Consider the following 13,404-nt stretch of genomic DNA (forward strand, 5'->3'; position numbering starts at 1 on the left):
GGTGTCCCTGAGCGAACTGTCACGGAACACTCTGTTTGTTTCCTGAAAATAAGGCCAGCTTCACGGACCGCTCGTGTGTGTGTGTGTCTGTAGAGGCAAGCTATGTACCTGGACCTTGCTGTAAGTGTGGGTGTTTTCACACATTTACCGGGAACCTGAGGCCAGCTCCCACGGAAACCCTGCCGCTAAGGAGTCGGTGGCAGATGTCTCAGATACCGACAGTGGCTGCGGCAGGTCAGTGGCAGCTGCCTCAGATTGCCGCTAAGGCAGTGGCAGCTGCCGCAGATCCGGCAGCTGTCCGCAGCTTGCACATGTGCACACATCGAAATGTGCTAAAAAGCTACATGGAGGAAACCGGTTGAGAACATACACAAGCAAAAAACATATGAAAAAAAAGAGAGATCACAAGCCCAACCAAAGACAGGAAAACACAAACAGACTGTGAGGAATGGCGGATACAAACATGAGCCAATAAAGTGCCCTGCGTTTGGACAAACCTGCAACTTGTGTCACGAAAGAATCACTATCCAAAGAGTGTCGTGGACGGACAGAAATCCGAACGGAAAACACGGTAATGAACGTGGACTCAGAAGGTGAGGATGACAGGGATTGAACTAAAACAGGGAGAAAAGACCATGTTAAACACGCTAGACAAAGGGGAAGAAAAAACAACAACGATGACTGGACTCAAAGCTAAAAATAAACACACAGACACTCACTGTACTGATAGATACAGATGCAAATGCAATGTCATATCCAAAAGAGTTGGATGCACTGAAATGATGAAAAGACCTGCACAAATCTTGCATAAGTTGTGGGGTTTTTTTGGGAAAAAAGTGAAGCCACTAGGACAGAAAGACCATTAGCTGCAAATACAAGACACAAAAAGCTAAAAGTGGACTTTCAGTTGTTAAACATGATATGAAAAGCAGTTTTGGGGAAAGAGTTAGCTTTGGCATTGGTGAAGAGGTTTATACAGTGGAAAGAAAAGAACAAAGACAACATATTGAGGTGATATGAAAGATTTATGATTTGAGGGACTAGGCTGGTTCCGGGAGTTCACCATATCAGGTAAACCAGATGTTTGCACCATGTTTTCATCCTCCTAGTGGAGAATCCCAGTATAGCTCTTAGAAAAAATGTGGAAGAAGGAATTAAAAGGATGGAAACCTGGTGTCATTGAAAAACAAAACTGAGCACAGAATGGGTCACAGCATGATGGACAGTTGTGAAACCAAACAAATCAGAATGGCCTTGACCCACAAAACTTGAACAAAGCAATACTACGAGAACACGATCCTCTGAAAACAGTGGAGGAAGTTGTGGCTAGATGCCAGGAGCAAAGTCCTTCTCAGTTTGTTGATGCAAACCAAGCCTATTGGCAAATTCAATTGGATGATGAGAGCTCAAACTATGTACATTAACTCACCCTCAGGAAGAACAGGTTTAAGAGACTTCCCTTCGGAATATCTTCTGCCCCAGAAGTATTCTGAGATGCTTGTCGCAGCATCGAACAAGGGTCGGCAAGTAAGTTGGACCCGGGCCAATTTTTTAATGCCATTCATCGCTGGGCCTGACCATGCGGGTGAGGGGGGGGTGGGGGGCTAGCACCTCGTAGCCTCCACCTCCATGCTTGCTCAGTGCAGGCTTGGATAGGGAACAGTAATGTTACGGAATGAAATAGAGACCTCGCCTGTCAAAATTCTACAATTAATCTGGGTCCGGATGATATGGCGATCCGATCCGACCCCGGTCCGCGGGTTGGGAACCCCGGTCTAGAAGAACTGGAAGAGTCGTCAGTGTCATGATGACATTCTTGTGTGGGGGAAGACAAAGAGTCACAAAGCCAACTAATAGATAGCCCAACCCGACCTAAATTAAATACCCTCAAGATATACGCTTCTTGATCTTATAATAACAAAATGCCCCCCACAGGTATACTGTGTTGGTGTTTTTCGGGAACGATCTGAGTGACCACTGTGCCATTGCAGTGATCAGAAATCAACGCCACTCCCAAAACGAAACCACAAATCTTACTTAAAGAGATTTTAACGTTTCATGAGCAGGCGTTCTGCATGATTTATCAAATCATTGAGTGGGAAACGTATCTCCCTCCTTGATGATGTCAGTTGGCCTGGAATCTGTTTCATTCTGATTCTTGAATTTAATTAATAAAACACCACCCCTTACGTAAGTGTTTAGGATAAACAGGTCGAAACAATCGATGGTTTTCACTGCAGATTGGAAACCGCCTTAAAGAAAGAGATCTTTCCTGGGCCAGGGCACGAAACAAAAAACAAAAACTGAGGCTGATGGTGACATTTTCCTCGCCTCCCTCCGCAATAAAAGTACCTCCTTAATTAAAAAAGCTAAGTCTGAATTTTATTTATCAGGAAACCACCCAACCGCAGCGCCACACCTGTCCACACCTGTCCACACCTGTGTGTGCGCTACTCGGATCCCACGGTATTTACAGCCTCACACACACGCTCCCACTCACGTCTTTTTTTTTGGTCATATTTATCCCTGTCATATTTATCCTTGACAGGGTACCAAACAGAATCTCCACTTCATTCACTAGAATCTTTAGCTCAGACTCTGTACGATTCCTTTTCTTTCCTTTGTTCATCGCGTTATCTGATCGGACAAAGAGGTGAATCCAGGGCCTATTTAAATAGATTTGCATATGTAAATGGGGCATGGACAGGGAGGAGTTGCACGTGCGCTCAATTCCACGTTGATTGGGATGTACAAAAGAAACGTGCTTGGATCCATGCGTACGCACACTTTGATACATCTGAATATTTTTGTGCGTACGACAGTTTCCGGGTTCTGGCGTACGGCAAGTTTTAGTAGGAAATCCACGCAAGTATTCGTACATGAGGCCCCAGATCCGTGGCAGACTGTTGAGAGAGCCGGAGCTATCGCTCCAGAGAGCAGTGGACATTTGCCGTGCTAGCGAAGTGAGCCGAACTCAGCTAAAAAAGCTACATGAGGAAACCGGTTCAGAAACTACACAAGCAAAAAACATATGGAAAAAAGGAGAGATCACAAGCCCAACCAAAGACAGGAAAAACACAAACAGACTGTGGGAAATGCAGATACAAACATGAGCCAATAAAGTGCCCTGCGTTTGGACAAACCTGCAACTTGTGTCACCGAAAGAATCACTATCCAAAGATGTGTCGTGGACGGACAGAAATCCGACGGAAAGTACAAAGTACTGAACGTGACTCAGAAGGTGAGGATGACATGTCTATAGGGATTGAACTGAAACAGGAAGAAAAGAACCATGTTAACACGCTAGACAAAGTGGAAGAACAAACAAACAACAATGACTGGACTGCAAAGCTAAAAAACAACCAGACACTCACTGTGATAGATACAGGTGCAAACTGCAATGTCATATCCAAAAGAGAGTTGGATGCACTGAAAATGAGTGAAAAGAACCTGCACAACTCTTGCTATAAGTTAGTGGGGTTTTTTGGGAAAAAAGTGAAGCCACAAGGACAGAAGACCATTAGCTGCAAATACAAAGACAAAGAGCTAAAAGTGGACTTTCAAGTTGTTAAACATGATGCAAAAGCAGTTTTGGGGAAAGAGTTGCATTTGGCATGGTGAAGAGGGTTTATACAGTGGAAGAAAGAACACAGACAGACATATTGAGTGAATATGAAGATTTATTTGAGGGACTAGGCTGTGTTCCGGGAGTTCACCATATTCAGGTAAACCCAGATATTGCACCAGTGGTTCATCCTCCTAGGAGAATCCCAGTAGCTCTTAGAAAAAATGTGGAAAAGGAATTAAAAAGGATGGAAAACCTTGGTGTCATTGAAAAATAAACAGCCTACAGAATGGGTCAGCAGCATGGTGACAGTTGTGAAACCAAACAAAATCAGAATATGCCTTGACCCACAGAACTTGAACAAAGCAATACTACAAGAACACGATCCTCTGAAAACAATGGAGGAAGTTGTGGCTGAGATACCAGGAGCAAAAGTCTTCTCAGTTGTTGATGCAAACCAAGGCTATTGGCAAATTCAATTGGATGATGATAGCTCAAAACTATGTACATTTAACTCACCCTCAGGAAGATACAGGTTTAAGAGACTTCCCTTCGGAATATCTTCTGCCCCAGAAGTATTCCAGAGATGCTTGTCGCAGCATCTAGAAGAACTAGAAGGAGTCGTCAGTGTCATGGATGACATTCTTGTGTGGGGTGAAGACAAAGTCAAATGACAACAGACTAAGGAAGCTGCTAGATCGACTCAGGAGTATAAACTTGAAACTAAATCGAAACAAATGCAAAATTGGACTGAGTGAAATCAGCTACATAGGACATGTGCTGAGCAAAGATGGACTGAAACCTGACATGAACAAAGTGCGAGCCATACAAGAAATCCCTCAGCCAAAAGATAAAACAGAATGTTACGGCTGCCGCCGTTTCGCCCCACGCGTGTGTGTGGGTAGTGTTTTTCCCATAGGTAAATACAGGTGTGTGGTTCCGGGTCTCTGGTTGGCCCCAGCTGGAGGAGGCGGGGACAACACGTCCGTGGCTGTGCAGGGCCAGGATTGGTGCGGCATCTTGTCCGCGCCGCCAATGAGAGAGCCCAGCAACGCAGCATCACAGGCATTTAAACTCGAGCCGCCCGAGCATCGTGGCGGCTTCACTTGTTTGTGTGGTGTTTGTGAGCTTGCCTCGTTTGTTGGTATCTGATGATACTTGTTTGTTTGTATTTGTAACTGTGGAGGTTAGTGTATTGAATTGTTGGGACTGGGCAGGGATTAGTTTAGATATATATTTACTGATCACACTAGTATATTTCTGTTAGACCCATTAGTTTAGAGGTGCTGGTTTTGATGTGTTTTTGTTATCTGCTAGTAGCTTAATTAGTGAGGGTTTTCTTTGTCGTTTTGGTTTTTTAATTAGATATTATAGGCTCTGTTTAGAGTTCTCCTTTTGTTATACAGTATTGGTTTGTTCGTTTAACAGCACTTGCTCGCCCTTTTTTGTTTTGCCTCACCTCCTTTTGTTAAAAACGATCTGAACTTTCATTTAATAAAATACTTTTGTTTATTAACCTTAAAATCTGTTTTTTATGTTACTTCTGTCATACCCTTATATATGGTCTTAACACAGAGCTTCAGAGATTCATGGGCATGGTGCAGTACTTAGGAAAATTCATTCCAAACCTCTCAGAAGTATCAGCACCACTCAGGAAGCTGCTTGAAGGAGAAACATCTGGCACTGGGGAAGTGAACGACAGAAAAGCTTCACACGTCTGCAGGAACTGGTGAGTAACACTCCTGTGTTACAATATTATGATGTGGAGAAGCCGGTCACACAGTCAGTTGATGCTAGTTCAGGTGGACTGGGAGCAGTGATCCTACAAGAACAACATCCTGTGGCATACGGCTCTAGGACACTAACAGAGTGCGAGCAAAGATATTCTCAAATAGAATAAGAGCTGTTGGCAATCGTGTATGGGTGTGAAAAGTTTCATCAGTACTTGTTTGGCAGATGTGTTCAATTTGAGTCGGATCACAAACCATTGGAGACTATATTTAAAAAGCCACTCCACAAAGCTCCTGCAAGGCTGCAGAAAATGTTAATGAGACTACAGAAATACAACCTGCACGTGACATACAAACCTGGTAAAGAAATGCACATTGCAGATGTGTTAAGCAGAGCCAGTTTGAGACACACTACACAGGATGGACAAGAAGACGAGCTGGATGTGAGCTACGTAGTCCAACAGTTGCCTGCAACAAAAGAGGATGAGGAACTTTGTCTAGTCAGACAAGCAGTGCAAAATGGATGGCCTGCCTCACGGAGCCAAGTTCCAAAGACAATCCAAAAGTACTGGACTTTCAGAAAGGAGCTGACGTTTTCGGATGGGCTACTGTTCAAAAACTCCAAACTCGTTGTTCCTACAAAGATGAGAGAGGAGATGCTTGAGAAAATTCATGAGGCACAACCAAGTTGTGCAGAAATGTGCAGTGTGCAACAAACATAAAAATAACAATCAGAGAGAGCCCTTGATACCACATCAGGTTCCTTCAAGAGTGTGGTCTAAAGTTGGAATAGATCTCTTCCATTTCAACAACGCTGAGTACATCATGTGTGTCGATTACTACTCAAAATACACAGAGATTCTAAAATTAAGTGGTACTACAAGTAAACACATCATTACAGCCCTCAAGTCTATTTTTGCCAGACACAGTGTGCTGGATGAACTGTTTTCTGACAACGGGACTCAGCTGATAAGTGCGGAAATGCGAGACTTTGTGACCACATGGGAGTTGAAACACACATCAAGTCCAGAGTTTCCACAGTCAAACGGACAGGCCGAAGGAGCCATTCAAACAGTGAAAAATCTGCTGAAAAAAGCTCAGGAGAGCTGCAGGGACCCATACATTTCTCTTTTAGAGTACAGTAACACGCCATTGGATGGAGTTGGATATTCACCTGCACAGCTCCTTATGGGAAGGCGGCTAAAAACTAAAATACCCTAGTATCTATACTTCTACTTGGGTAATGAATGTGAATACTTTTGACACCTCTGGCTGTTAAGTTCTAACCTGTTTATTGATGAAAGATAAGAAGAAGAACAAAAAAAAGCTAAAGAAATGGAGATGGCATGTATTATGTTGTAGTACTTGAGTCACCACTAGGTGGTGCTATATGGTTACTGTATATGTTGAAGCTGTACAAGTAAACACTGTTCAGTCTGATTTAAGATGGCTCCTCCTTGACTCCAATATGTTACAATCATGTACACTTAAGCATAGTTTCACAAAGTGATTCCAAGTAGAAAACCAAGATTAAAGGTGAATATGGAAGAAACTTAAATGTATAATAAATGTATCATGTACCATTTATCAGTGGCAGCTGAGAAGGATGTGGAGGAGGCAGGGGTGGCTGTGGTGGTAGAGGCAGCCGGGGTGGTAGAGGCAGGGCTGTAGTGGTAAAGGCAGCCGAGGTGGCAGAGGCAGGGGTGGCTGTGGTGGTAGAGGCAGCCGGGGTGGTAGAGGCAGGGGTGGCTGTGGTGGTAGAGGCAGCTGAGGTGGTTGAGGCAGGGGTGGCTGTGGTGATAGAGGCAGGGATGGCAAGGGCAGCTGTGGTGGTAGAGGCAGCTGAGGTGGTAGAGGCAGGGGTGGCTGTGGTGGTAAAGGCAGCCAAGGTGGCAGAGGCAGGGCTGTAGTGGTAAAGGCAGCTGAGGTGGCAGAGGCAGGGGTGGCTGTGGTGGTAGAGGCAGCCGAGGTGGCAGGGGTGGGTGTGGAGACAGAGGCAAGGATGGCAAGGACAGCTGTGGTGATAGAGGCAGGGGCAGCTGTGGTGGTAGAGGCAGGGATGGCAGAGTTGACGATCTTGTGTGGAATGTGTGGCGTTCCCACATGAATTTTTAAGTGATCAGTACTGATCTTTTAAAAAATTTGACCCTCCTCATTCGAAAGATCTTTCAAATAAGGAGACACAGGAGACTTTTATTTTGGAGTGCCACAATAGTGAAAGGCCCCGGGTAATCGGGGTCCAGCTTTCCTCCCTTTCGCTGCTGGCTCCTTACGTTTTGCCTCCACACTTTATCACCCACCTTAAAATTTGGCCTTTTTTGTCTTCTTTCTATTTACAATGGCACCTCGAGCAGCCTGCAAGGCATCACTTAGATGGAGGATGTCATCTGGGTCTATCATTTTCCACCACATTTTCCACACTGCTGTCAACCTTTTCAAAAAGAGTTTTATAAGCATTAAAACATAATACTTGTAAAAATTCTGAAACATCTATAAATGTAAGCTACTAGTTACAACATAACATATCATATATTCCACAGGGACCTGTAATGGGTAGCGGGCTTCCCTGCCAAACCTCAAATAAAACGGTGGTGAAAATTTGAAATTTGGTGGTGAGTTGTGTTTTGGTACCAAACATGGGCGGACTGGGACAAAAAATCGGCCCTGGCATTTTGGACCAGAGCAGCCCACAGCCCACATTCCACAATGCACGGTATGCCAGATTGTTGTGATGCAGTAATAATAATAGAAATAATAGTTTGGTAAATATTCACACATCAATATGAGGATATGGTGAAAAATTATAAAAAATTTCATGCAAGTGTGACAGGTCGTCTCCTTCCCTGCCACTATATGGCACTGTGCCAATGCGCGGAGCGGCTTGATGAGGGGCGGCACTATATGCCCTTATAGAGGTGCGGACACAGCGGTGATTTCCTCTTTTTCTCCACTTCTTTCCGGCGGCTGTGGCCTGTTGGCGTGGCCGTTGCAGGTGTACGGTCCTTCCATTCAGGTAACATACTCTGCTAGTCCCCTGTTGTTGTTTTTGGTGTGCGTAAAACGTGCGTTATGGTGATGCAATCTCCGCTCGTTATAGCGTGACCGGCTGTTGAGACTTTTGTCTGTCCTTGCCATCTGGTAAGCCCAGCCCTTTCCTTTAGTTCTTGTTTCTGCCTGCTGCTAATTTTTACGTTTTATTACGGTTGTTATTATTATTGCAGATACTTGGTGTGTGAACTTCTGATTTTGTTTTACTAATTACTTTTTTCTCTACATGAATACAAGTGGCCGAAATGAGCTTCCTTCCGTTCCTTCATGGCTGGGCTCTCGCTTAGAGATAGGGTAAAAAGCTTGGCCATCCGCGAGGAGCTCAGAGTAGAAACGCTGCTCCTCCGCATCGAGAGGAACCAGTTGAGGTGGCTCGGGTATCTCGTGAGGATGCCTCCTGGACGCTTTCCTGCTGAGGTGTTCCGGGCACGTCCCTCCGGGAGGCAGGGACTGTCTCTCGGCTGGCCTGGGAACTCCTTGAGGTTCCCCTGGAAGAGCTGGACGAAGTGGCCAGGGAGAGGGAAGTCTGGGCTTCCCTGCTGAAGCTGCTGCCCCCGCAACCCAAACTCGGATAAGCGGGAGAAGACAGACGGACTTATTTCTTTTCTGTTAAAGTATTTTCTTAACTTGCAAACCGTCTCTTGACCCGTGGTATTACCGAACCTGTGGCCTTGTACATTAAAAGTCAGGGACCAACAATTTCCTCTGGGTAAAAATACCCCAGGTGGCGTTGTCGCAACATTCTCCTTGCTCATGCCACATTCAAGCCCTATGCAAGAAAAATATACTTAATATGCAACTGCATTTTAGTTTTGTCAGACCATTTGTTTCGGGGTGGTAGGGGGCACATAGGCTTCTTTTTATAGAAAGAATATTGCAGAACTTAGTGTTAACCCGTGTTTCGGAAAGAGATAAGAAATTACAACATGCATACATTAAATGTTAATTTAAGTGAAAATTCAGTCTGCTTCACAAAATATTGCTTGTAGCTAATGAGTAATGTCATACCTCATTCACAAATTCCTTCCCTTGATCAGTGAGGATCCTCTTAGGAGCCTCAAATTGATTTGAGTAGGCAGTCAGCCACCTCTTCAGCACTTTTACTTTTAGGGTAAGGGTAGGCCTGTGGCCATTTGGTCAAGTAATCTATTATGACAAATGTAGCTGTTTCCATCCTCTGATTTGGTCAGCTTCCTGACCAGTTCCATGCCAACCTCAAAAGACAAATTATACTGTCCTACTGTCTACACAAAAGAGTAAGGAAGAATGCAGTTAATATGTTGTGATTTTCACTGTCAAATATTACAGCACAATGCAGGTGTAGCAAAAATACTTTTACAGAAAGCTAAACCAGTTGACAGATGAGGATAATCTGATGGGGTAAAGAAATAAGACAGTGGGAAGCAAGAGTGGCAAACACAGAACACAGCAGGGAAATAGGGCACAGAGCCAAAATGGAAAAACAAACATACAGGCACAAGTTGAATTTGGAATGAAAAGATAGGATGAAGATGAAAATACAGTGCAGATCAACAGATTACCTGAAGCATTTTCTGAACAATAAATCTGGACACAGAGGCTTTCTTGTCTTTGTTACAGTTTGTGTAAACTGTAAGTTGTATAAAGGCAGAGTAACTCTTCACGTCACATAGATTCAGACTGACATCAGATGTAAAATCATATTATTATTATCATTACTATTATTATTAGTGATTTTAAAACTATAGTGCAGTTAAGAACTTCATAGGTGACTTTCGATACTTACCCATGTGTCAATGTCATCTGACATGCCAGGCCAGTAAAACCGACAACCACCAATTGCGTCGAGGGTTTTCTTTTGCCCAGTGTGCCCCAGTGCTGCTGGCATGAAAGTCTTTGAATATTTCTTCAACTTTATCGGGCCCACACACCACCTCGGTGACATTACCCTTCTTTTTGTAGAAAAGTTTTTCATCTTTGGGAATAAAACAGGCTACATTAGTATAGATTAAGTCAAAGCATCAGCTGAGAGACAGACCAAGACACAGCCTCAAATACATCCTATTTCCACATCAAAACAAAGGGTCAAAAACACAAAGAGCAGTCCAAAACCAGGTAGATGCACAGACAAAGGGAAGACAGAAGGCAAAATCCAAACAGGCAGGGCCACAGTGCCTCGACTAATCTCACGCTCATCTCTCCCTCTGGAGTGACTGTCTGTCACTCCTGCATCACCTGGTTCTCCACCATACAATAAACTACTTCAAATGCATCTTATTGTTGGGATGTTTTGTTAGTGAAACATACACATACACATACACATACTGATAAGTCTTTTGTGATAAGCTGGTATGTTCCCAAAGAAAGTTAGAGAAGTTAATCTCCCATATCATAAGACCTGCTAAGTGCAAAAGGTCACACTTAATACTTTTCACTTGAGCCTTATTTTTCTGAAAATATTAATATTATTTACAAATTTCCTTTATTATCTGGTTGTGTTGGCTACTGACAATGAGACTGACAATTGGCCTACCAGAGGCAGGTAGAGTAGACAAAAACTGTACTTTTTACTTTAGAACAATATTAGGCTCCTCAAATATCAATAAAAAGTAATCATCCAAATAATTACTTGGGTAAGAGTAAAAAAGTATTTGGTGAAAAAACTACTCAAGTACTGAGTAACTGTAGAGTAATTTATTTGTGGTGTCTGATTTATTTGTCAAATAAGAACATGAATGAATAAGTAATGATCTGCAAATACACGTTTTTAAACAATACTCCTATAGCAAAAAAACAAAACTTGGAGTATTGTTACTTCAGAATGATATTACACCATTAAAAGTAAAAAGTATTGTGCATTAAAAATCGTTTTAAGAGTACAATTCATCTAAAATGTTACTCATTGTAACTCTAATTGTAACAGAAATTACAGCCCATCTCTGGGCCTAATCTTGCTACAGCAATTACTAATGGTGGAGAAGAGGAGTGCACCATGCGTGCGTAATAAATGTCCTAACACAGTCTGACCTTGCACATCAAAGGTGTTGGCCTTTCCACGAAATTAGTTTTTTCTGGAATATCCATCTGGATATGTCCCATTTATTTCATAATTCACAGTGTCATTGTAGACGCGTGGATCCATTTTCAGTCTCTTGGGAACAGTTGCCTGGTGGATTATGATCAATTAGCCTAACCTATGGTGTCATTGGTTAATTGCGAGGTACCCACGTGACTTCATGGCTTTCTGTATTCCTCTTATCCTCATCTCTTACTATCAATAATGGTCAGCTACTTTTTTGTTTAAAAACATTTCAAACAAGAAACGGATTCATCTGGTTCCTGTTTAGATTGTATAGTGTACATACGTTCACCTTTTTGTTATACATTATAATTATTTCACAAGTATCTGACGCGAGGGAAGGCACCTTACTGCTGGACAATAATCTGACTGCCCATTCAGTTATCAGCGGTGTGTGCGATTTGTTGACTGCACCAGAAGTTTGGGGCCACAAACAAAATCTTGCTTAGGGCCACTAAATGCCTAGAGCCTAGTCAACCAGTGAATTAGATTATGTCTGGACTATCTTGTGAGTCCTTCAAGTTTCTCAAATTGTATCTGATGTTTTTTTCTGGTAAATGACAAGGTTAGTTCAAAATGAAGGAACCAGCAATTTTTTTTTCATTGTTTTTGCACATGCTTTGCTGAAAACCCCCGAGCTACAAGCTGTTAAATGTGAGTAATAAACTCAGAGCTAAAGCTATAAATTGTAAAACATTTAGCAAGTGTTTAGACTTTAAGCTACATGAAATGGGGAAAGAGGCGGATGCCCTGTTACAATTTCTGCAATGTGTGTGTGAGACTGTGACACGGAGTTGAGACTGAGCTTAAATGAAACTGGATAAATACATTTTATATAATGTTCACGGTGTAGCATTATCAGGTCATTATTATCATTATCAGGCCCACTGGCCCAGAATAATTAAGCTTAGAAAAACATTGATGTGAATAATGAGCTTGTTTGTATAATCAAACTTGGAAATGATTCGGCGCCTCAAAGAAGAATATGACGAGATGCACCAAGACTATCTTAAACAAATAGCTGAAATAAGTCAGTCTTATACAAAGAGGATACACGCTCATGAACGAACTCGAGGCAACAGTAACCAGCCAAGCAAAAAGGAAAAAATACTTGGAGACTCCAAAGGCGTGCAGGTCCGTCGGCTCACAGGCAGGCAACACCTACACACAGGAGGTGTCAGATCGCGAAGCTCGAGAAAAACAAATAAGAAATGAGTACGAGGTCAAACTGTCTATCAAAACACAAGAGCAAGAAAAACTTAGAAAAGAACACCAAGACGACGTAGAAAAACTAAGAAAATGTCATGAGGGACGGTGTGAAGTGTTAGAAACAAACGAAGAAATTACAGGATGAGATCGATGCCACCCCAGTAAGAAAATTCACCTGTGGAGTGAGAACGACAGGCTTAAAAAGTGATGCGCAATGAGCGCTTGCTGGAAGATTTTCGTGAAGAGGACGCAAGAAAGGGCGATTTACAGAAGATAATAGAGGGAAAAAAATCAAACAATGGAAAAAATACAAAAACAATATGCTCTATTAAATTCACATAAAAATGAAAGTGATAAATACATGGAAAAGTACGAGACACGCAACCTAATTTTGGAAGCTCATTTAAAAGATAAAGATAGATGAATAGCCGCTGTGAATGACGAATTCAAAGAGCATCAATCCATTCACATCGAAACGCTCAAGCAGGTAAAAGACCTTGAGCTAGAAGTGCTACAACAACGTAAGATGATCAAAAACCTGGAAAGGACCGACACTGTATCTGGACCAACATTAAATCAACTGAATGGCCAAATCAATCAGCTGGAGAAAAAATTGAGATAATTCAAGCAGGATTTACAGGCCTGCACGGATTATATAAGTGACACCAGAAGACTTAAGGATAAACTAATGGCTCTTAAAAGACGTTATATAGACAATGAGATGGAAATTGCTGTTGATAAGAAAACTAGGACGGAGTATGAAAATAAAATTGCATATCTCACCAACTGCAATA

This window comes from Larimichthys crocea, chromosome III (genome assembly GCF_000972845.2).
Source record: "Larimichthys crocea isolate SSNF chromosome III, L_crocea_2.0, whole genome shotgun sequence".
Classification (NCBI taxonomy): domain Eukaryota; kingdom Metazoa; phylum Chordata; class Actinopteri; family Sciaenidae; genus Larimichthys; species Larimichthys crocea.